The sequence below is a fragment of the Tachyglossus aculeatus genome, unplaced genomic scaffold (genome assembly GCF_015852505.1).
Source record: "Tachyglossus aculeatus isolate mTacAcu1 unplaced genomic scaffold, mTacAcu1.pri SUPER_32, whole genome shotgun sequence".
NCBI lineage: Eukaryota > Metazoa > Chordata > Mammalia > Monotremata > Tachyglossidae > Tachyglossus > Tachyglossus aculeatus.
The window spans coordinates 5,116,218-5,141,054 of NW_024044838.1; positions in this window are offsets into that span (position 1 = coordinate 5,116,218).

Below are 24,837 nucleotides of genomic sequence, written 5' to 3' on the forward strand. Positions count from 1 at the left end.
CAGAGGGGAAGGAACCAGTGGAGACTGAGCGGGCGGTTGAAGATGGAGGTTAAGAAAGGGAGAATGGATGGAGCGAGAGATTTCATGAGATTAGTGGGAATGGGGTCAGAAGCACAGGTGGCCGGAGTAGCACTTGGGAGGAGGGAGGAGAGCTCCTCTGAGGATACTGCTGGGAAGGGTGGGAGAGTAGCAGAGAGTGTTGAGAGCCGGGGAGTTGGAGAAGGGGGACAAGTGACTTTGGGGAGGTCGGACCTGATGGATATAATTTTGGTAATGAAGCAGGAGGCCAGATCGTTCGGGGTGAGGGAAGCAGGAGGGGGAGGAACGGGGGCCTGAGAAGGGAGTTAAATGTACGGAATAGCTGGCGGGGATGATGGGCATGAATGTCAATAAGGGAGGAGAAATAGTTTTGTCTGGCAGAGGAGAGGGCTGAGTTAAGGCAGGAAAGGATAAACTTGAAGTGAACGAATTTGGCATGGTGTTTAGACTTTCGCCAGCAACGTTCGGCAGCTCGAGAATAAGAGCGAAGGAGGCGGACAGTGGCAGTGATCCAGGGCTGTGGGGTAATGGTACGAGAGCGGCGAAGGGAAAGGGGAGCAACCGAACTGAGCTGAGTAGACAGGGTAGAGTTGAGAGCAGTAATCTGATCGTCCAGACTGGGTAGAGAGGAGAGGGAGGCGAGGTGGGGTGTGAGGCGCTCCAAAAGATGGATGGGGTCATGAGCGGGGAGATCTCTGTGAGGGAGTAATATGGATTTACAGGGGAAAGGAGTGTGAGTGAGGAGGCAGGTGAGAAGATTATGATCAGAGAGAGGGATTTCAGAGTTGGTGAGGGTGGACACAGTGCAGCGATGGGAGATGATGAGGTCGAGGGTATGACCAAGTTGGTGAGTGGGTGAGGTGGGGTGGAGCAAGAGTTTGGCAGCGTCGAGGAGAGATAGAAGGCGGGCGGAAGAGGAGTCATCAGGGATATCCATGTGGATGTTGAAGTCTCCGAGGATCCGAGTGGGCATGGAAAATGAGGGAAGGAAGGTGAGGAAGGGGTCAAAATCGTTAAAGAAGTTGGAGGTGGGGCCAGGGGGGCAGTAGATGACGGCTACAAGAATCTGGAAGGTGTGGTAGAGGAGGATAATGTGGGCTCCAAAGGAAGGGAAGGAAAGGGAAGGGGGAGGAGGGATAGTGCAAAAGCGACATTGTGGGGCGAGAAGGAAACCAACACCTCCTCCTTTTCCGTTGAGTCTGGGGGAGTGGGAGAAGAAGAGCCCTCCACTGGAGAGAGCAGCAGAAGAGACCGTGTCGTCCGGAGACAACCATGCTTCAGTTAGGGCAAGGATAAGTAGAGAGCTGGAAAGGAATAGGGCCAGGTTAAAAGGGATCTTACTTAAAACGGAGCGGGTGTTTCAGAGGCCACACTTGACAGCAGCTGTCGAGGGAGGGGAGGGAGGGGGAAGGTAACGAGGGATGGGGAGTGTTTGGATTGGGATGAGCTGGCGGGGGCCTATGTGGGGAGAGTGGGAAGAGGGGTGGCGATGGGAAAGGAGTACTGTGATGGAGTGGGGGCGGGGAGAAGGGGAGGGAGGGGGATGGGAGTGAGGAGTGGAGGCCTGGCGCTGGTACAGAGGGATCCTTGGTAGGGGGCGAGGGGGAGTGGTCTTTGTCGGGGAGAGGGAGGGAAAAAGCTGGGTTAGAGAGGGGAAGGGGAAGGTGAGGAATGGGAACGGCAGTTGGGAGCAAGGGAATTGAAAGTTCATGGTGAAGTCAGCAGGGCGAGTGACAGTACAGCGGGAGGTTAACAATTGAGGTGCAGAAGCGATAAAACAGTAGCAATGATATAAATAGGCGATGGGATCACAGGGGGTAGTTAAACAATTAACATGCTATGGCAATAATGAAATTAGCAGATAATGATTTCACAAAGAGCAGATACAAACTATTATGTGCTGGAGTAGGGTGGACCTGTTAAGAAACCTTAGAAATCTTAGAAAACTCACAACCACAACAGGAACCGAAATGAAAAAGTAATTGGCGTTTTGATTTCCTCAAATTTATTTAATTTAAGAGGAAATCAAAAAGCCAATGCATCATCTGACTATTAATATCCATGGTGTCCCGAGAAGGGAGGTGGTTCCTTTAGAGGATGGACAAAGGGAATTGCCGGCCCGAAAAATTTTTCGTGTTCTGAGGATTTTTTTTAATGGCCCATCCACCTTCCTTCCAGCACTGGGGTGGGCATATGGCTAGCGGCGCAGCCCAACCGAGTCTTTTCCAATCTCCAGAGTGATCTCCATCGATTTTCAAGGAAATCAAAGTACCTCTGGACATCTAGAATATTGATATCCTTTAACCTACTATCAGGAAATCCAAAGTAGCAGCGAAAAATCAATTTGAGCACCGGTGGGGACTGAAAACCGGTTTAGGCACCCACACGGTTATTCAAGGTTACCTGTGACTCTGTGGACCCCAATCGCAATTTTGGGCATGTGCGGGAATCGACAATACTCTCGACCGAAGCCCACTCTTCCCGTTGGTGCCCAAAGCACTCATTAGGTTATCTACGGGCACCAGAAACCCGTTAGGACTCTGTAGCCACTTACAAATCTGTTTTGCGATCGTGGGCACAAATCAACAGATTTACTCTGCCATGAGTACCAACAAAGCGTTTGCTCTTCCAGGCTTAACTCGGCGAGAGTGATTTTCGTTTTAAAAATAGGGAGTTTGTGCGGTTTTGCGTTCAAAACCTTCTACAGTTATTCCTTTTTTATGAGGAAGACTAGATGCGGAAAAAGGGAAAGGAAGCTCCTAGGAAAAAATAGTCTGTAAGCTACTAACTTGCAGGGATTTTGTGGAGGAACGGCCACGTCTCCCAATGCTCTAGGTCAGTGATTAATCTAACTAGCCAGACAAAAAAAAACTAGAGATGCAGCGTGGCTCACTACAAACATCGCGGCCTTTGGAATCAGAGTTCATGGGTTCCAATCCGGTCTCCACCAATTACCGGCTGTGTGACTTTGGACACGTCACTTCACTTCTCTGTGCCTCGGTTCCCTCATCGGTAAAGTGGGAATTAAGGCTGTGAGCCCCGCGTTGGACAACCCGAATACGTTGTAACCTCTGCCGCGCTTAGAACAGTGCTTTGCCCATAATAATTCCTTAATAAATGCTACTGTATTAGATGGAATTATTACTCCAATGGAACTCGTGCAGCCATACCGTAACTGGGGGAGGTGGGTCATTCTGACCTCTCGGACCAAACTCGTGACGGCCCCCTCCGCACAGAGACACTACACATACGGGCATCTGCCCTCGACCCGACTCCGGATCAATACCAAAAACTCGGACAGAACCAAAGCCCCTACCCCCAGACAGCAGTGGAAAAGTCAAAGTAAGCCCCCTACCCTCACTTACCATCACCCGGGAATACGGAGAGGAGGGCAGGCACTGGAAAGGTACTGAAACGGCAGCAACCGGGTGAAGGCCAACCTTCCGGGGGACTTATATAGAGTAGGAAAGGGGCGGGACTCAACCACCTGGCAATCCCCTCAATGGGAGCAGCTGAGTAGTGGGCCACCATTGGAGGGGACTGTACCGGTGAGCGGCTCATCCTTTGCAGAACAAATACCGTACCTTCTTGGCAGAATGCGGGACAAGTGGAGGGGGGCTTCCTCGGCAGGGGGCGGCATGGAAAACCCAGTGGGGAAGGACCGAAAAGGAATCGCGGGTACTCCAAGGGACCCAGGGGATGGAAGAGCTAGGGCACGGCTTAGCTGATTATTTAAAAAGAAGGAAAAATAAACCGAACTAAAAGTTTCCCGATCCAACATTCTGTCCCCATGAGGCGGGAATTAAATCAAATTTCTTTCGGTTTGGACAGTGAGGACCCTACGAGACTGGAACTGGGACTCCGCCAATCTTCAAGCGTCCACCCTAAGAAGTGGACCCCGGGAAGAGTGCCGTAAATCCCACAGGGAAATAAAATTGAAAAGAAAAACCCACGATGGTCCCGAAAAGAATAGAGGGGTTTAAAACATGCCTAAGAAACCTCAAAACTACGACAGGAACCGAAATGAAAAATTAATTGGCGTTTTGATTTCCTCTTAAATTTATTTAATTTAAGAGGAAAATAAAAGCCAATGCATCATCTGACTATTAATATCCATGGTGTCCCGGGAAGGGAGGTGGTTCATTTAGAGGATGGACAAAGGGAATTGCGGGCCAGAAAAATTTATCGTGTTTTCGGTATTTTTTTGAGTGGTCCATCCACCTTCCTTCCGGCATTGGGGTGGGCACATGGATAGTCGGGCAGCCCAAACGAGTCTGTTCCATTTTCCAGAATGATCTCCATCGATTTCCAAGGAAATCAAAGTACCTCTGGACATCTAGAATATTAATACCCTTTATCCTCCCAACAGGAAATCCAAAGTACCAGCCAAAAATCAATTTGGGCCCCGCTGGGGACCGAAAACCGGTTTAGGCACCCACACGGTTATTCACGGTTAACCTGTGACCCTGTGGCCACCAATCGCACTTTTGGGCATGTGTGGGCATCGACAATAACCTCGGCCGACGCCCACTCCTCCCCTTGGTGCCCAAAGCACTCATTAGGTTATCTACGGGCACCAGAAATTCTTTTGGACCCTGTAGCCACGTAAAAATCGGTTTTGCGATCGTGGGCACAAATCACCAGATTTGTTTTACCATGAGCACCGACAAAGCGTTTGCTCTTGCAGGCTTCACTTGGGGAGGGTGATTTTCCTTTTATAAATAGGGAGGTGGTGGGGTTTTGGTTTAAAATCTTTCTGCATTTGTTCCTTTTTTATGAGGAGGACTAGATGCGGAAAAAGGGAAAGGAAGCACCTGGAAAAAAAAAGTCTGTAAGCTACTCAGTTGTAGGGGTTTTGTGGAGGAACATCCACGTCTCCCAAGGCTCTGGGTCAGTGATTAAATATAAAGACACAAAATATTAGAGAAGCAGCGTGTCTCACTGTAAAGAGCGCGGGCTTTGGAGTCAGAGGTCATGGGTTCAAAAACCGCCTCCACCAAGTACCGGCTGTGTGACTTTGGACACGTCGCTTTACTTCTCTGTGCCTCTGTTCCCTCATCGGTAAAGTGGGGATTAAGGCTGTGAGCTCGCGTTGGACAGCCCGATTACCTTGTAACCTCTGCCGCGTTTAGAACAGTGCTTTGCACATAATAAGTCCTTAATCAATGCTAGTATATTAGATGGAATTATTATTCCAATGGAACACGTGCAGCCATACCGTAACTGGGGCAGGTGGGTCATTCTGTCCTCTCGGACCAAACTCAAGATGGCCCTCTCCGCACAGAGACACTACACCTACAGGCATGTGCCCACGACCCGACTCAGGATCAACAACACAAACTCCGACAGAGACAAAGCCCCTACCTCCAGAGAGCAGTGGAAAAGTCAAAATAAGCCCCCTACCCTCACTCACCATCACCCAGAAACACAAAGAGGAGGGCAGGCCCTGGGAGGGTACTGAAACGGCAGCACCCTGGACAAGACCCACCCTCCGGGGGCCTTATATAGAGTAGGGAAGGGGCGGGACTCAACCGCTTGACAATCCCTTGATTGGGAGCAGATGAGTAGTGGGCCACCATTGGAGGGGACTGTGCCCGTGAGCGGCTCATCCTTTGCAGACCAAACACCGTATCTACTTGACAGAGTGCGGGGGATGTGGAGGGGGCTTTCTTGGCAGCGGTTGGCATGGAAGACCCAGTGGGGAAGGACCGAAAAGGAATCTCTGATACTCCAACGGACCCAGGGGATGGGAGAGCTAGGATACGGCCAAACTGATTATTTAAAAAGAAGGAAAAATAAACCGAACTAAAAGTTTCCCGATCCAGCATTCTGTCCCCATGAGGCGGGAATTAAATCAAATTTCTTTTGGTTTGGACAGTGAGGACCCAACGAGACTGGAACTGGGATGCTGCCGATCTTCAAGGGTCCACCACAAGAGGTGGACCCCGGGAAGAGTGCCCTAAATCCCACAGGGAAATAAACTTGAAAGAAAACCACGATGACGCCCAAAACAATAGAGGGGTTTAAAACATGCCTAAGAAACCTCAGAACCAGAACAGGAATCGAAATGAAAAAGTAATTGGAGTTGATTTCCTCTTAAATTCATTTAATTTAAGAGGAAATCAAAAAGCCAATGCATCATCTGACTATTAATATTCATGGTGTCACGGGAAGAGAGGTGGTTCCTTTAGAGGATGGAGAAAGGGAATTGCCGGCCCGAAAAATTTTTCGTGTTTTGGGGATTTTTTTGAATGGCCCATCCACCTTCCTTCCAGCATTGGCGTGGACACAGGGGTAGCAGGGCAACACAACCGAGTCTGTTCCATTTTCCAGAGTAATCTCCATCGATTTTCAAGGAAATCAAAGTACCTCTGAACATCCAGAATATTGATATCCTTTATCCTCCCATCAGGAAAAGCAAAGTACCAGCTACAAATCACTTTGGGCACCGCTGGGGACCGAAAACAGGTTTAGGCCCCCACACGGGTATTTAAGGTTTACTTGTGACCCTATGGCACCCAGCCGCACTTTTGGGCATGTGTAGGCATCGACAATACCGTCTACGGACGCCCACTCTTCCCCTTCATGCCCAAAGCACTCATTAGGTTATCCACGTGTACCAGAAATCCTTTTCGACCCTGTAGCCACCTAAAAATCGGTTTTGGAATCGTGGGCACAAATCAACAAATTTGTTCTCCCGGGAGAAGCAACAAAGCATTTGCTCTTGTAGGCTTCAGTTGGGGAGAGTGATTTTCGTTTTAAAAATAGGGTGGTTGTGGGGTTTGGGTTTAAAAGCCTTCTAAAGTTGTTCCTTTTTTATAAGAAGGACTAGATGCGGACAAAGGGAGAGGAAGCACCAAGAAAAAAAAGTCTGTAAGCTACTCACTTGCAGGCGTTTTGTGGAGGAACAGTCACGACTCCCAAGGCTGTGGGTCAGTGATTAATCTAAATAGAAAGACAAAACGTAGTAGAGAAGCAGTGTGACTCAGTGTAAAGAGCACGGGCTTTGGAGTCAGAGGTCATGGGTTCAAATCCCGCCTCCACCAATTACCGGCTATGAGAATTGAGACACGTCACTACATTTCTCTGTGCCTCGGTTCGCTCATCGGTAAAGTGGGGATTAAGGCTTTGAGCCCCGCGTTGGACAAGCCGTTTACCTTGTAACCTCTGCCGCGCTTAGAGCGGTGCCTTGCACATAATAAGTCCTTAATAAATCCTACTCTAATAGATTGAAGTATTACTCCAATGGAACTCGGGAAGCCATACCGTAACTGGGGCAGGTGGGTCATTCTGACCTCTCGGACCAAACTCGAGACGGCCCCCTCCGCACAGAGACACTACACCTCCAGGCATCTGCCTACGACCCGACTCAGGATCAACACCACATACTCCGACAGAGTCCAAGCCCCTACCCCCAGAGAGCAGTGGAAAAGTCAAAATAAGCCCCCTACCCTCTCTCACCATGACCCGGGAATACAAAGCGGAGGAAAGGCACTGGGAACGTACTGAAACGGCAGCAACCAGGAGAAGGCCCAACCTCCGGTGGGCCTTATATAGAGTAGGGTAGGGGCGGGACTCAACCGCCTTGTAATCCCTTCATTGGGAGCAGCTGAGTAGTGGGCCACCATTGGAGGGGACTGTGTCCGTGAGCGGTTCATCCTTTGCAGAACAAACACCGTACCTGCTTGGCAGAGTGCGTAGGATGTGGAGGGGGGCTTCCACGGAAGGGGTGGCATGGACAACCCAGTGATGAAGGACCGAAAAGGAATCTCGGGTACTCCAAGGGACCCAGGGGATGGGAGAGGTAGGGTACGGCCTTGCTGATTATTTGAAAAGAAGGAAAAATAAAACGAACTAAAAGTTTACCGATCCAACATTCTGTCCACATGAGGCGGGAATTAAACCAAATTTCTTTCGGTTTAGACAGTGAGGACCCAACGAAAGTACAACTGGGACCCTGCCGATCCTCAACTGTCCACTCCAAGAGGTGGACCCTGGGAAGAGTGCCATAAATCCAACAGGGAAATAAAATTGAAAAAAAAACCCCACTATGGCCCCCAAAAGAATAGAGGGGTTTAAAACATACCTTATAAAACTCGTAACCACAACAGGATCCGAAATGAAAAAGTAATTGGCGTTAAATTTGTTTAATTTAAGAGGAAATCAAAAAGCCAATGCATCATCTGACTATTAATATCCACCGTGTTCCGGGATGGGATTTGGTTCCCTAAGAGGATGGACAAAGGGAATTGCCAGCCCGAAAAATTTTCGTGTTTTGGGGATTTTTTCAATGGCCCATCCACCTTCTTTCCAGCACTGGGGTGGACATATGGCTATCCGGGCAGCCGAACCGAGTCTGTTCAATTTTCCAGAGTGATCACCGTTGATTTTCAAAGAAATCAAAGTACCTCTGGACATCCAGAATATTGATATCCTTTATCCTCCCATCAGGAAATCCAAATTACCAGCCAAAAGTCAATTTGGGTTTCGCTGGGGACCGAAAACCGGTTTAGGGCCCCACACGGTTATCTAAGGTTACCCTGTGACCCTGTGGCCCCCAACTGCACTTTTGGCCATGTGTGGGCATCGACAATACCCTCGACCGACTCCCACTCCTCCCCTTGGTGCCTAAAGCACTCATTAGGTTATCTACGGGCACCGGAAATCATTTTTGGACCCTGTAGCCACCTAACAATCGGTTTTGTGATCGTGGGCATAAATGAACAAATTTATTCTGCCATGAGCACCAACAAAGCGTTTGCTCTTGCAGGCTTCAACTGGGGAGAGTGATTTTCGTTTTACAATTAGGGAGATTGTGGGGTTTGGTTTTAAAGCCTTCTACAGTTGTTCCTTTTTTTATGAGGAGGACCAGATGCAGAAAAGAGGAGACGAGGCAATAGGAAAAAAAGTCTGTAAGCTACTCACTTGCAGGGGTTTTGTGGAGGAACATCCACGTGTCCAAAGGCTCTGGGTCAGTGGTCAATCTAAATAGAAAGACAAAAATAATTACAGAAGCAGCGTGGCTCAGTGTAAAGAGTCAGAGGTCTCTGGCTTTGGAGTCAGAGGTCATACGTTCAAATCCCGCCTCCATCAATTACCGTCTGTGTGGCTTTGTACACGTCACTTCACTTCTCTGTTCATGGGTTCCCTCATCGGTAAAGTGGGGATTAAGGCTGTGAGCCCCGCTTTGGACAACCCGATTACCTTGCAACCACTTACGCGCTGAAATCAGTGCTTTGCACATAATAAGTCCTGAATAAATGCTACTATAATACATGGAATTATTATTCTAATGTCACTGGGGCAGCCATACCGTAACTGGGCAGGTGGGTCATTCTGACCTCTCGGACCAAACTCGAGACAGCACCCTCCGCACAGAGACACTACACCTACAGGCAACTGCCACAACTTGACTCAGGATCAGCAACACAAACTCCGACAGAGCCAAAGCCCCTACCCCCAGAGAACAGTGAAAAACTCAAAATAAGCCCCCTACCCTCACTCACCATGAACCGGAAATACAGAGAGGAGGGCAGGCACTGGGAAGGTACTTAAGAGTCAGAAGCTGAGAGAAGGTCAGCCCTGCGGGGGCTTTATATATAGTAGGGAAGGGGGCGGGACTCAAACGCCTGGCAATCCCTTGATTGAGATCAGCTGAGCAGGGGGCCACTATTGGAGGGGACCGTGCCCATGAGCGACTCATCCTTTGCAGAACAAACACCCTACCTGCTTGGCAGAGTACGTGGGATGCAGAGAGGGGCTTCCTCAGAAGCCGGTGGCATGGTAAACCCACTGGGGAAGGACCGAAAAGGAATCTCGGGTTCTCCAAGGGACCCAGGGGATGGGAGAGCTAGGGTACGGCCTAGTTGATTATTTAAAAAGAAGGAAAAAAACACGAACAAAAAGTTTCCCGATCCAACATTCTGTCCCCAAGATGCTGGAATCAAATCAAATTTCTTTCGATTTGGACAGTGAGAACCCAACGAGACTGAAACTGGGACCCTGTCGATCTTCAACTGTCCAGCCCAAGAGGTGGACCCCGGGAAGAATGTCCTAAATCCCACAGGGAAAGAAAATTGAAAAAAACCACGATGGCCCCCAAAAGCATAGAGGGGTTAACAACATGCCTTAGAAACCTCAGAACTACAACAGGAACCGAAATGAAAAAGTAATCGGCGTTTTGATTTCCTCTTAAATTTATTTTATTTAAGAGGAAATCAAAAAGCCAATGCATCATCTGACTATTAATATCCATGGTGTCCCGGGAAGGGAGATGGTTCCTTTAGAGGATGGACAAAGGGAATTGCCGGCCCGAAAAATTTTTCGTGTTTTGGTGATTTTTTTAATGGACCATCCACCTTCCTTACATCATTGGGGTGGACACATGGCTATCCGGGCAGCCCAACTGAGTCTGATCCATTTTCCCGAGTGATCTCCATCGATTTTCAAGGAAATCAAAGTACCTCTGGACATCAAGAATATTGGTATCCTTTATCCTCCCATCAGGAAAACAACGTACCAGCCAAAAAACAATTTGGGCACAGCCGGGGACCGAAAAACAGTTTAGGCAACCCCACGGTTATTTAAGGTTTAGTTGTGACTCCCCAATCGGACTTTTGGGCATGTGTGGGCATCGACCATACCCTCGACCAACGCCCACCTCTCCCCTTGGTGCCCAAAGCACTCATTAGGGTGTCCACGGGCACCAGAAATCCTTTTGGACCCTGTAACCACCTAAAACTCGGTTTTGCGATCGTGGGCACAAATCAACAGATTTGTTCTGCCATGAGCACCAACAAAGAGTTTATACTTGCAGGCTTCAGTTGGGAAGAGTGATTTTCGTTTTTAAAATAGATAGGTTGTCGGATTTGGTTTAAAAGCCTTCTACAGTTGTTCCTTTTTTATTTGGAGGACTAGATGCGGGAAAAGGGAGAGGAAGCACCAGGAAAAAAAAATTCTGTAAGCTACACACTTGCATGGGTTTTGTGGAGGAACAGCCACGACTCCCAAGGCTCTGGGTCAGTGATTAGTCTAAATAGAAAGACTAAAATAATTAGAGAAGCAGCGTGGTTCGGTGTAAAGAACGCGAGCTTTGGAGTCAGAGGTCATGAGTTCAAATCCCGCCTCCATCAATTACCGGCTGTCTGAATTTGGACACGTCACTTAACTTCTCTGTGCCTCGGTTCCCTCATCGGTAAAGTGGGGATTAAGGCTGTGAGCCCCGCGTTGGACAAGGGACCAGGGCCTGGCGGCACAGGGAGATCAGGACCTGGAGGCACAGGGAGACCAGGGCCGGTAGGCACAGATGGACCAGGGCCAGGAGGCAGACGGGTATCAGGGCAGGGCGGCAGACGGGGACCAAGGCCAGAAAGCATAGGGGTACCTGGGCCGGAAGGCAGAGGGGTACCTGGGCCGGGAGGCAGGAGGACCCGGGCTGAGAAGCAGAGGGGGACCAGGGCCGAGAGTCAAGGGATGTCCAGGTCATAGACGCAGAGGCAGACTAGGTCAGAGAGACAGAGGGTTACCTGGGACAGAAGGCAAAGGGGGACCAGGGTGGAGACGTGGGGGTGACAAGAGCAGGGAGGCAGAGGGGTACCAGGGCAAGGAGGCCGAGGGGAAGCAGGTCCTTGAGGCAGAGAGTGACCAGGGCTAGGAGGCAGATGGGGACCTTGGAGGGTAGGCAGAAGGGAACCCGGGCCAGGAGGCAGATGGGTACCTAGGACTGCAGGCAGGGGGACAAGGGGTGGGAGGTAGAGGGGACCCAGGGCCTGGACGGAGACTCACCCAAGGGCCTGGAGCTAGAAGGAAACCAAGGCCGGGAGGCCCTGAGGGACAAGGGACAGAGGGACCAGGTCCAAGAGGCAGAGGGGGACCAGGGCAGGATGGTGAGGGGAGGCCAGAGCCAGGAGGCAGTGGGGTACCTGGGCCGGGAAGCAAAGGGGGACCAGGGTCGAGAAGCGGGATGCGGGAAACAAGGATAGGGAGGCAGAAGGGGACCAGTGCCAGGATGCTGAGGAGGAGCAGGGTCGGGAGGCAAATGAGGACCAGAACGGTTAGGCAGAGGGGGACCAGGGCCAGGAGGCAGAGAAGTACCAAGGTCGGGAGACAGGGGGACAAGGGCCGGGTGTAGAGGGGACCTGGGCCGGGACAGAGACACACTCAAAGGACTAGAAGTAGAAGAAATGAAGGCCGGGAGGCCCTGGGGGACCAGGGCCTGTTGCACAGAGGAACTAGGTCCGGGTGGCAGAGGGGGACCAGGGCAGGATGGTGGGTGTGTACCAGGGCCAGGAGGCAGAGGTGTACCTGGACCGGGAGACAGGGGGAACAGCCAAGTCTCCCAAGGCTCTGGGTCAGTGATGAATCTTAAAACAAGACAGAAAAATAATAATTAGAGAAGCAGCGTAGTTCAGTGGAAAGAGCACTGACTTTGGAGTCAGAGGTCGTGGGTTCCAATCCCGCCTCCACCACTTACCGGCTGTTTGATTTTGGGCACGCACTTTGCTTCTCTGTGCCTCGGTTCCCTCATCTGTAAAGTGGGGATTAAGGCTGTGAGCCCCGCTTTGGACAACCCGATTACCATGTAACCTCTTCCGCGCTCAGAACAGTGCTTTGCACATAATAAGTCCTGAATAAATAATACTATATTAGATGGAACTATTATTCCAATAGAACTCGTGCAGCCATACCGTAACTGGGGCAGTTGGGTCATTCTGACCTCTCTGACCAAACTCGACACGGCCCCCTCCGGACAGAGACACTACACCTACAAGCATCTGCCCAAGACCCGACTCAGGATCAACAACACAAACTCCGACAGAGCCAAAGCCCCTACCCCCAGAGAGCACTGCAAAAGTCAAAATAAGCCCCCTACCCTCACTCACCATGACCGGGCAATACAGAGAGGAGGGCAGGCACTGGGAAGGTACTGAAGAGGCAGCATCTGGGAGAAGGCCCACCCTCCGCGGTCCTTACATAGAGTAGGGAAGGGGAGGGACTCAACCGCTTGGCAATCCCTTGATTGGGAGCAGCTAAGAAGTGGGCCAACTTTGGAGGGGACTGTGCCCGTGAGCGGCTCATCCTTTGCAGAACAAACACCGTACCTGCTTGGCAGAGTCTGTGGGATGCAGAGGGGGGCTTCCTTAGCAGCAGGTGGCATGGAAAACCCAGTGGGGAAGGACCGAAAAGGAATCTCGTGTACTCCATGTGACCCAGGGGATGGGTGAGCTAGGTTACAGCCTAGCTGATTATTTAAAAAGAAGGAAAAAAAAAACGAATTAAAAGTTTCCCGATCCAACATTCTGTCCCCAAGAGGCGGGAATCAAATCAAATTTCTTTCGGTTTGGACAGAGAGGACCCAACGGGACTGGAACTGGCACCCTGCCGATCTTCAGCTGTCCACTCCAAGAGGCGGACCCCGGGAAGAGTGCCCTAAATCCCACAGAGAAATAAAATCGAAAAAAAACCACGATAGCCCCCAAAAGAATAGAGGGGTTTAAAACATACCTTAGAAACCTCAGAACCACAACAGGAACCAAAATGAAAAAGTAATTGGCGTTTTGATTTCCTCTTAAATTTATTTAATTTAAGAGAAAATCAAGAAGCCAATGCATCATGTGACTATTAATATACATGGTGTCCCGGAAAGGCAGGTGGATTCTTTAGAGTATGGACAAAGGCAATTCCAGGCCCGGAAGGTTTTTCGTGCTATGGGGATTATTTTGAATGCCCCATCCACCTTCCTTCCAGCATTGCGGTGGACAAATGCCTAGTCGGGCAGCCCAACCGAGTCTGTTCCATTTTCCAGAGTGATCTCCATCGATTTTCAAGTACATTAAAATGCCTCTGGACAGCCAGAATATTGATATCCTTCATCATTCCGTGAAGAAAAATAAATTACCAGCCGAAAATCAATTTGGGCAAAACTGGGGAATCAAAACCAGTTTAGGCACCCCAATGGTTATGTGAGGTTTACCTGTTGCCCTGTGGCCCCCAAAAGCACTTTCGGGCATGTGTGGGCATCGGCAATACCCTCGACCGACGCCCCCTCCTCCGCCTGGTGCCCGAAGCACTCATTAGGGTATACACGGGCACCAGAAATCCGTTTGGACGCTGTGGCAACCAAAGAATCGGATGTGCGACCGTGGGCACAAAAAAATAAGTTTTGGTCTGCCGGGAGCACCAACAAACCGTTTGCTCTTGCAGGGTTAATTTGGGGAGAGTGATTTTCGTTTTAAAAATAGGGATGTTGTGGGGCTTTTGTTTAATACCCTTGTACAGTTGTTCTTTTCTTTATGAGGAGGACTAGATACGGGAAAAGGGAGAGGAAGCACCAGGAAAAAAAGTCTGTAAGCTACTCACTTGCAGGTGTTTTGTGGAGGAACAGCCATGTCTCCCAAGGCTCTGGGTCAGTGATTAATCTAAACAGAAGGAGAAAAATAAACTAGAGAAGCAGCGTGTCCCAGTGTAAAGAGCACGGGCCTTGGAGTCACAGGTCATGGGTTCAAATCTCACCTACACCAACTACCGGCTGTGTGAGTTTGTACACGTCACTTCACTTCTATGTGCCTCGGTTCCCTCATCGGTAAAGTGGGAATTAATGCTGTGAGCCCCGCGTTGGACAACTCGATTACTTTGTAACCTCTGCCGCGCTTAGAACAGTGCTTTGCACATAGTAGGTCCTTAATAAATGCTACTATAATAGATGGAATTATTGGAATTATTATTCCAATGGAACTCGTGTAACCATACCGTAACTGGGGCAGGTGGGTCATTCTGACCTCTCCGACCAAACTCGAGACACCCCCCTCCGCACAGAGACACTACACCTACAAGCATCTGCCCACGACCAGACTCAGGAACAGCAACACAAACTCCGACAGAGCCAAAGCCCCTACCCCCAGAGAGCAGTGAAAAAATCAAAATAAGCCCCCTTCCCTCACTCACCATGACCCGGAAATTCAGTGAGGAGGGCATGCACTTGGAAGGTACTGAAGAGGCAGCAGCTGGGGGAAGGCCCACCCTCCGGGAGCCTTATATAGAGTAGGTAAGGGGCGGGGCTTACCGCCTGGCAATCCCTTGATTGGGAACAGTTGAGCAGTGGGACACTATTGGAGGGGACTGTGCCCTGGAGCCGCTCATCCTTTGCCGAACAAACACAATGCCTGCTTGGTAGAGTGCGTGCGAGTCAGAGAGGGGCTTCGTCGGCAGCCGGTGGCATGGACAAACCAGTGGGGAAGGACCGAAAAGGAATCTTGGGTGCTTCATGGGATCCAGGAGATGGGAGAGCTAGGGTACGTCCTAGCTGATTATTTAAAAGGAAGGAAAAAAAAGTTTCCCTATCCACCATTGTGTCACCAAGAGGAGGGAATCAAATCAAATTTCTTTCGATTTGGACAGTGAGGACCCAACCCCACTGGAACTGGGACCGTGCCGATATTCAACAGTCCACCCCGATAGGTGGACCCCGGGAAGCGTGCCCTTAATCCCGCAAGGAAATAAAATTGAAAAAAATCCACGATGGCCCCCAAAAGAATAGAAGGGTTTAAAACATGCCTTAGAAACCTCAGAACCACAACAGGAACCGAAATGAAAAAGTAATTGGCGTTTTGATTTCCTCAAATTTATTTAATTTAAGAGGAAATCAAAAAGCCAATGCATCACCTGACTATTAATATCCATGGTGTCCCAGGAAAGCAGGTGGTTCATTTAGAGGATGGACAAAGGAATTGCCGGCCCGAAAAATTTTTCGTGCTATGGGGATTTTTTTGAATGCCCCATCCACCTTACTTCCAGCATTGGGGTGGACACATACCTAGACGGGCAGCCCAACCGAGTCTGTTCCATTTTCCAAAGTGATGTCAATCGATTTTCAAGGAAATCAAAGTGTCTCTGGACAGGGGAAATATTGATATCCTTCATCGTCCCGTCAAGAAAAATAAATTACCAGCCAAAAATCAATTTGGGCAAAGCTGGGGAATCGAAACCAGTTTAGGCACGTAAACAGTTATGTGAGGTTTACCCATGACCCTGTAGCCCCCAAACGCACTTTTGAGCAGGTGTGGGCATCGACAATACCCTCGACCGACGCCCCCGCCTCCGCCCGGTACCCAAAGCACTCATTATGGTACACACGGACACCAGAAATCCGTTTGGACGCTGTGACCACCAAAAATCGGTTGCGCGATCGTGGGCACAAAAAAACAAATTTGGTCTGCCGGGAGCACCAACAAACCGCTTCCTCTTGCAGAGTTAATTTGGGGAGGGTGACTTTCGTTTTAACAATAGGGAGGTTGTTCGGTTTTTGTTTAAAATTCTTGTCCCATTGTTTCCTTTGATTTTATGAGGAGGACTAGATGCGAGAGACGGGAGAGGAATCACCAGGAAAAAAAAAGTCTGTAAGCTACTCACTTGCAGGTGTTTTGTTGAGGAACAGCCAAGTCTCCCAAGGATCTGGATCAGTGATGAATCTAAAGAAAGATGGAAAAGTAATAGTTAGAAAAGCAGCGTGGTTCAGTGGAAATTGCACGGGCTTCGGAATCAGAGATCATGGGTTCCAATCCCGCATTCACCAGTTGCCGGTTGTGTGATTTGGGGCGCGACACTTATCTTCTCTGAGCCTAGGTTCCCTTAGAATTTAAGAGGAAATCAAAAAGCCAATGCATGATCTGACTATTAATATCCATGGTGTTCAGGGAAGGGAGGTGGTTCCTTTATATGATAGACAAAGGGAATTGCCGGACCGAAAAATTTTACGTGTTTTGGGTATTTTTTTAATGGCCCATCCACCTTCCTTCCAGCATTGGGGTGGACACATGGCTAGCCGGGCAGCCCAACCGAGTCTGTTCCATTTTTCCAGAGTGATCTCCATCGATTTTCAAGGAACTCACAGTACCTCTGAACATCCGGAATATTGATATCCTTTATCCTCCCATCAGGAAAACCAAATTACCAGCCAAAAATCAATTTGGGAACGGCTGGGGACCAAAAACCGGTTTAGGCCCCCCACGGTTTTCAATCGCACTTTTGGCATCTGTGGGCATAGACAATATCCTCGACCGACGCCCTCCCCTCCCCTTGGTGCCCAAAGCACTCATTAGGTTATCTACGGGCACCAGAAATCCTTTTGGACCGTGTAGCCACCTAAAAATCGTTTTTCTGATCGTGGGCATAAATCAGCAGATTTCTTCTGCCGGGAGCACCAAAAAAGCGTTTGCTCTTGCACGCATCAGTTGGGGAGAGTGACTTTCGATTTGAAAATAGGGAGGTTGTGGGGTTTTGGTTTAAAAGCTTTCTACAGTTGTTCCTTTTTTATGAGGAGGACTAGATGCGGAAAAAGGGAAAGGAAGCACGAGGAAAAAAACCGTTTGTAAGCTACTCAGTTGTAGGGGTTTTGTGGAGGAACAGCCACGTCTCCCAAGGCTCTGGGTCAGTGATTAATCTAAACAGAAAGACAAAAGAGTTAGAGAAGCAGCGTAGCTCAGTGTAAAGAGCGCGGGCCTTAGGGTCAGAGGTCATGGGTTCAAATCCCGTCTCCACCAATTACCGGCTGTGTGACTTTGGACACATCACTTCACTTCTCTGTGCCTCGGTTCCCTCATCGATGAAGTGGGGATTAAGGCTGTGAGCTCCGCGTTGGACAACCTGATTACCTTGTAACCTCTGCCACGCTTAGAACAGTGTTTTGCACATAATAGGTCCTTAATAAATGTTACTATATTAGATGGAATTATTATTCCAATGGAACTCGTACAGCCATACCGTAACTGGGACAAGTGGGTCACTCTGAGCTCTCGGACCAAACTCGAGACGGCCCCCTCCCCGCAGAGACACTACACCTACAAGCATCTGCCCACGACCCTACTCAGGATCAACAACACAAACTCCGACGGAGCCAAAGCCCCTACCCCCAGAGAGCAGTGAAAAAGTCAAAATAGGCCCCCCACCCTCACTCACCAGGACCCAGGAATACAGAGAGATGGGTAGGCACTGGGAAGGTTCTGACACGGCAGCAACTGAGAGAAGGCCCACCCTCCGGGGGCCTTCTATAGAGTAGGGAAGTGGAGGGACTCAACCGCCTGGCAATTCCTTCATTGGGAGCAGCTGAGTAGTGGCCCACCATTGGAGTGGACTGTGCACGTGCCCGGCTCATCCTTTGCAGACCAAATACCGTACCTGCTTGGCAGAGTGCGGGGGATGTGGTGGGGGGCTTCCTCGGCAGGGGGTGTCATGGAAAACACAGTGGGGAAGGATCGAAAAGGAATCTCGGGTACTCCAAGGGACCCAGGGGATGGGAGAGCTAGGGTACGGCCTAGCTGATTATTTAAAAAGAAGGAAAAATAAAACGAACTAAAAGTTTCCCGATTCAACATTCTGTCCCCATGAGGCGGCAATTAAGTCAAATTGCTTTCGGTTTGGACAGTGAGGACCTAGCGAGACTGGAAATGGGACCCTGCCGATCTTCAACTGCCAACCCCAAGAGGTGGATCCCGGGAAGCATTCCCTAAATCCCACAGGGAAATAAAATTGAAAAAAAACACGATGGCCCCCAGAAGAATAGAGGGGTTTAAAACATGCCTTAGAAACCACAGAGCCACAACAGGAACCGAAATGAAAAAGTAATTGGCGTTTTGATTTCCTCTTAAATTTATTTATGTAATTATTTAATTTAAGAGGATTTCAAAAAGCCAATGCATCATCTGATTATTAATATCCACGGTGTGCCGGGAAGGGAGGTGGTTCCTTTATAGGATGGACAAAGGGAATTGACGGCCGAAAAATTTTCGTGTTTTGGGAATTTTTTTTAATGGCCCATCCACATTCCTTCTAGCATTGGGTTGGACACATGTCGATACGGGCAGCGCAACCGAGTCGGTTCCATTTTCCAGAGAGCTCTCCATCGAATTTCAAGGAAAGCAAAGTACCTCTGGACATCCAGAATATTGATATCCTTTTTCCTCCCATCAGGAAAACCAAATTACTAGCCAGAAATCATTTTGGGCACTACTGGGGACCGAAAACCAGTTTAGGCCCCACCCCTCCACGGTTATTTAGGTTTTACATGTGACCCTGTGGAAAAGTGCCCACAATTTGGTGTCACAGGTCGTGGGTTCATATCCCGGCTCTGCCACTTGTCAGCTGTGTGACTTTGGGAAAGTCACTGCACTACTCTGGGCCTCAGTTTCCTCATCTGTAAAATGGGGATGAAAACTGTGAGCCCCCCCGTGGGAGAACCCGATCACCTTGTAACATCCCCAGTGCTTAGAACAGTGCTTTGCACATAGTAATCGCTTAAGAAATGCCATCATCATCATTATTATTATTATTAAAAAGGGAGAGGAAGCTGCAGGAAAAAAAGGTCTGTAAGCTACTCACTTGCAGGGGTTTTGTGGAGGGACAGCCAGGTCTCCCAAGGCTCTGGGTCAGTGATTAATCTAAAGAGAAAGACAAAAAAATTTGAGAAGCAGCGTGGCTCAGTGTAAGGAGCGCGGGCTTTGGAGTCAGACGTCATGGGTTCAAATCCTGACTCCACCACTTACCGGCTGTGTGACTTTGGACACGTCACTTCACTTCTCTAGGAATCGGTTCCCTCATCGGTAAAGTGGGGATTAAGGCTGTGAGCCCCGCGTTGGACAACCCGATTACCTTGTAACCTCTGCTGCGCGTAGAACAGTGATTTGCATATAATAAATCCTGAATAAATGCTACTATAATAGATGGAATTATTATTCCAATGGAACTCGTGCAGCCATACCGTAAATGGGGCAGGTGGGTCATTCCGACCTCTCGGACCAAACTCGAGACGGCCCCCTCCGCACAGAGACACGACACCTACAGGCATCTGCCCACGACCCGACTCAGGATCAACAACACAAACACCGACGGAGCCAAAGCCCCTATCCCCAGAGAGCAGTGGAAAAGTCAGAATAAGCCCCCTACCCTCACTTACCATGTCCCGGGAATACAGAGAGGAGAGCAGGCACTGGGAAGGTACTGAAGATTCAGAAGCTGGGAGAAAGCCCACCCTGGGGGACCTTATATAGAGCAGGGAAGGGGCGGGACACAACCGCCTGACAATCCCTTAACTGGGAACTGCTGAGCAGTGGGCCAACATTGGAGGGGACTGTGGACGTGAGTGGCTAATCCTTTGCAGAACAAACACCGTACCTGCTTGGCAGAGTGCTTTGGATGCGGAGGGGGGCTTCCTCGGCAGCCGGTGGCATGGAAAACGCAGTGGGGAAGGACCTAAAAGGAATCACGGATACTTCAAGGGACCCAAGGGATGGGAGAGCTAGGGTACGACGTAGGTGATTTTTTATAAAGAAGGAAAAATAAAACGAACTAAACGTTTCCCGATCCAACATTCTGTCCCCAAGAGGCAGGAATCAAATCAAATTTCTTTCGATTTGGACAGTGAGGACCCAACGGTACTAGAACTGGGACTCTGCCGATCTTCAACTGTCCACCCCAAGAGGAGGACTCCGGGAAGTGTTCCCTAAATCCCACATGGAAATAAAATTGAAAAAACCCATGATAGCCCCCAAAACCCACGATGGCCCCATGGTGGACTCAGGGCTATCCGGGCATCCCAACCATGTCTGTTCCATTTTCCAGAGTGATCTCCATCGATTGTCAAGGAAATCAAAGTACCTCTGGACATCCAGAATATCGATATCCTTTATCCTCCCATCAGGAAACCCAAATTAACAACCAAAAATCAATTCGGGCACCGCTGGGGACCGAAAACCGGTTTAGGCCCCCCCCACGGTTATTTAACGTTTACCTGATAACCTGTGGCCCCCAATCGCACTTCTGAGCATCTGTGGGCATCGACAATACCCTCGACCGACGCCCACTAATCCCCTTCGTGCCCAAAGCACTCATTAGGTTATCTATGGGCACCAGAAATCCTTTTGGACCCTGTAGCCATATAAAAATCGGTTTTGCGATCGTTGGCACAAATCAACAAATATGTTCTGCCGGGAGCACCAACAAAGTGTTTGCTTTTGCAGCATTCAGTTGGGGAGAGTGATTTTCGTTTTAGAAATAGGGAGGACGTGGCGTTTTGGTTTAAAAACCTTCTACAGATATTCCTTTTTTATGAGTAGGACTAGATGCGGAAAAAGGGAAAGGAAGCACCAGGAAAAAAAAAGTCTGTAAGCTACTCACTTGCAGGGGTTTTGTGGAGAAACAGCCACGTCTCCCAAGGCTCTGGTTCAGTGATTAATCTAAATAGAAAGACAAAAAAATTAGAGAAGCAGCGTGGCTCAGTGTAAAGTGCGCGGGTTTGGAGTCAGAGATCTTGGGTTCCAATCCGGTCTCCACCAATTACCGGCTGTGTGACTTTGGACAATTCACTTCACTTCTCTGTGCCTCGGTACCCTCATCGGTAAAGTGGGGATTAAGGCTGTGAGCCCCGCGTTGGACAACCCGATTACTTTGTAACCTCTGCCGCGCTTAGAGCAGTGCTTTGCACATGGTAAGTCCTTAATAAATGCTACTATAATAGATGGAATTATTATTCCAATGGAACTCGTGCAGCCATACCGTAACTGGGGCTGGTGGGTCATTCTGACATCTCGGACCAAACTCGAGACGGACCCCTCCGCACAGAGACACTACACCTACATGCATCTGCCTACGACCCGACTCAGGATCAACAACACAAACTCCGACAGAGCCAAAGCCCCTACACCCAGAGAGCAGTAGAAAAGTCAAAATAAGCCCCCTACCCTCACTCACCATGACCCGGGAATACGGAGTCAAGGGCAAGCACTGGGAAGGTACTGAAACGTCAGCAACAGGGAGAAGGCCCAGCCTCCGGAGGCCTTCTATAGAGTAAGGAAGGGGCGGGACTCAACCGCCTGGCAATCCCTTGATTGGGAGCAACTGAGTAGTGGGCCACCATAGGAGGGGACTGTGCCCGTGAGCAGCTCATCCTTTGCAGAACAAACACCGTACCTGCTTGGCAGAATGCGTGGAATGCGGAGGGAGGCTTCCTCGGCAGACGGTGGCATGGAAAACCCAGTGGAGAAGGATCGAAAAGAAATCTCGGGTACTCCAAGGGACCCAGGGGATAGGAGAGCTAGGGTACGGCCTAGCTGATTATTTAAAAAGGAAATAACCCGAACGAAATTGTTTCCCTACCTAACATTCTGTCCCCAAGAGGCGGCAATCAAATCAAATTTCTTTCGATTTGGACAGTGAGGACCCAACGAGGTTGAAACTGAGACCCTGCCGATCGTCAACTGTCCACCCCAAGAGGTAAACCCCGGGAAGAGTGCCCCAAATCCCATCGGGAAATAAAATTGAAAAAAAAAAACCACGAGGGGTTTAAAACATGGCTTAGACACCTCAGAACAAGAACACGAACCGAAATGAAAAAGTAATTGGTGTTTTGATTTCCTCTTAAATTTATTTAATTTGAGGAAATCAAAAAGCCAATGCATCATCTGACTCTTAATATCCATGAAGTCCCGGGAAGGGAGGTGGTTCCTTTAGAGGATGGACAAAGGGAATTGCCGGTCCGAAAAATTTTTGTGTTTTGGGGATTTTTTTTAATGGCCAATTCACCTTCCTTCCAGCATTGGGGTGGACCCGTGGCTAGTCGGGCAGCCCACCCGAGTCTGTTCCATTTTCCTGAGTGATCTTCATAGATTTTCAAGGAAATTGAAGTACCTCTGGATATCTATAATATTGATATCCTTTATCCTCCCATCAGGAAAACCAAATTACCAGCCAAAAATCAATTTGGACACCGCGGGGGACCGAAAACCGGTTTGGCCCCCCCACGGTTATTTAAGGTTTACTTGTGACCCTGTGGCCCCCAATCGCATTTTTGGCCATGTGAGGGTATCGACAATACCCTCGACCGACGCCCAGCCCTTCCCTCGGTGCTCAAATCACTCACTAGGGTATCTACGGGCAACAGAAATCCTTTTGGACCCTGTAGTCACCTACAAATCTGTTTTGCGATCGTGGTCACAGCCCCCGACCCCGTTCTGATTTACCCCTCAGGCTCCAACTTATCTGCCAGGCTTTGTCCCGCCCGGGAGAACAATTTACCACCTCCTCAAACTCCTCTGCAAACAATTCGTTTCTCCTCATCCACTCCAGTGCTCCTCAGACTTTTCCGCAAAATTACTCCGTTTCGCCTCGGGAATTCAAGTTCTCCTCAGACTTCCGAGCAAGGTAGTTAAGTTTCCCTTCCAATTCCCATCTGCAAGATAATTGAGTTTCCCTTCTGTTGTCCTCCAGCGGACTTGACATGACTGACTGTATCTTGTGCAGGCTGACAGTAATGCTCCATTTTGTGCAGATCGAGAGCAACTCTTTTTTTTTTGTATTTTACGTAAGACTCAACAACAGACTGTCCTCAAGTCCAGTATACAAGTAACACCTGTCTATGCAAGGTTGTAGGGCTGATACCAAGTAACTCAAGGCTCTGATAAGAGACCAATGAAAATTCACGACCATCCTGTCGGTCCTCATTGGTTCCCTTAAGTTCCCATTGCTCACTCCCGCGTTGTTGTAACTCAGTAAAGGACACTCTGGGAATGGAACTCGGGGCTGCTTTTCATTCATCCCCATGTTACAGATGAGGTAGCGGAGGCACAGAGAAGTTAAATGACTTGCCCAAAATCACACGGCTGACAATTAGCAGAATCAGGATTTGAACCCATGACCACCGACTCCAAAGCCCGGGCTCTTTCCATTGAACCACAGGTAATCAGGTTGTCCCACGTGGGGCTCACAGTCTTAATCCCGATTTGACAGATGATGTCAACAAGGCACAGAGAAGTTAAGTGGCTTGCCCAAAGTCACACAGCAGACAAGTGGCAGAGCAGGGAATAGAACCCATGTGCATCATTAATAATAATGATGATGGGATTTATGAAATGCTCACTGTGTGCAAAGCACTGTTCTAAGCCCTGGGGAGATTACAAGGCGATCAGGTTGTCCCACGGGGGCTCCCAGTCTTCATCCCCATTTTACAGATGAGGTCACTGAGGCACAGGGAAGTGAAGAGACTTGCCCAAAGTCACACAGCTGATAATTGGCAGAGCCGGGATTTGAACCCCTGACCTCTGACTCCAAAGCCCGGGCTCTTTCTGCTGAGCTACGCTGCTTCCCTATCTGCATCCCCACCTTGGGTTCTTTTGGGTCCACTGTGAGCCCCATATGGGATGATGACCTGGTGACCTTGTATGTACCCCAGAGCTTAGAACACTGTTTGGTACATAGTGAGCACTTAACAAACACCATCATTATTATCATTACTATTATTACCTCCACCACATGTCTGCAGTGTGACCTTAGGCAATTTACTTCACTTCTCTGAGTCTCAGTTACTTCATCTGTAAAATGGGTAATAAGAGTGTGTGCCCTATGTGGGACTGGGGCTGTGTCCGACCTGTTACCTTATATCTAACCCACCGTTTAGTACGGTGCTTCTGAGGCCGGCATCACGGGCGGGAACTGAGGGGAGGAAGTGAAACTGACAAGCACCCCCTCCCCCCCCTCTACAATCTGCCCAGCAACGTGACGCTAGAAAGATAGAGCCAATCCGTCAACGCCACAATCTCGGATACAGTTTATAAGGAACTCCGGCTGAGTGCTCAGGATTCTCGCCTCCACTAAGGAGCGGAGCCCGCTGCGTGCGTTACACCCAAAAGACCTAAATTCATTCTGGGAGGGAAATTGTACGGGATAATAAAAGCTTGCTTGGGGAAACGATCCTCTGAGTAATTCTTTACTCCCTCACGCGACTCCCGTGTTTTTGGCAGCATCACTTGGCGCACA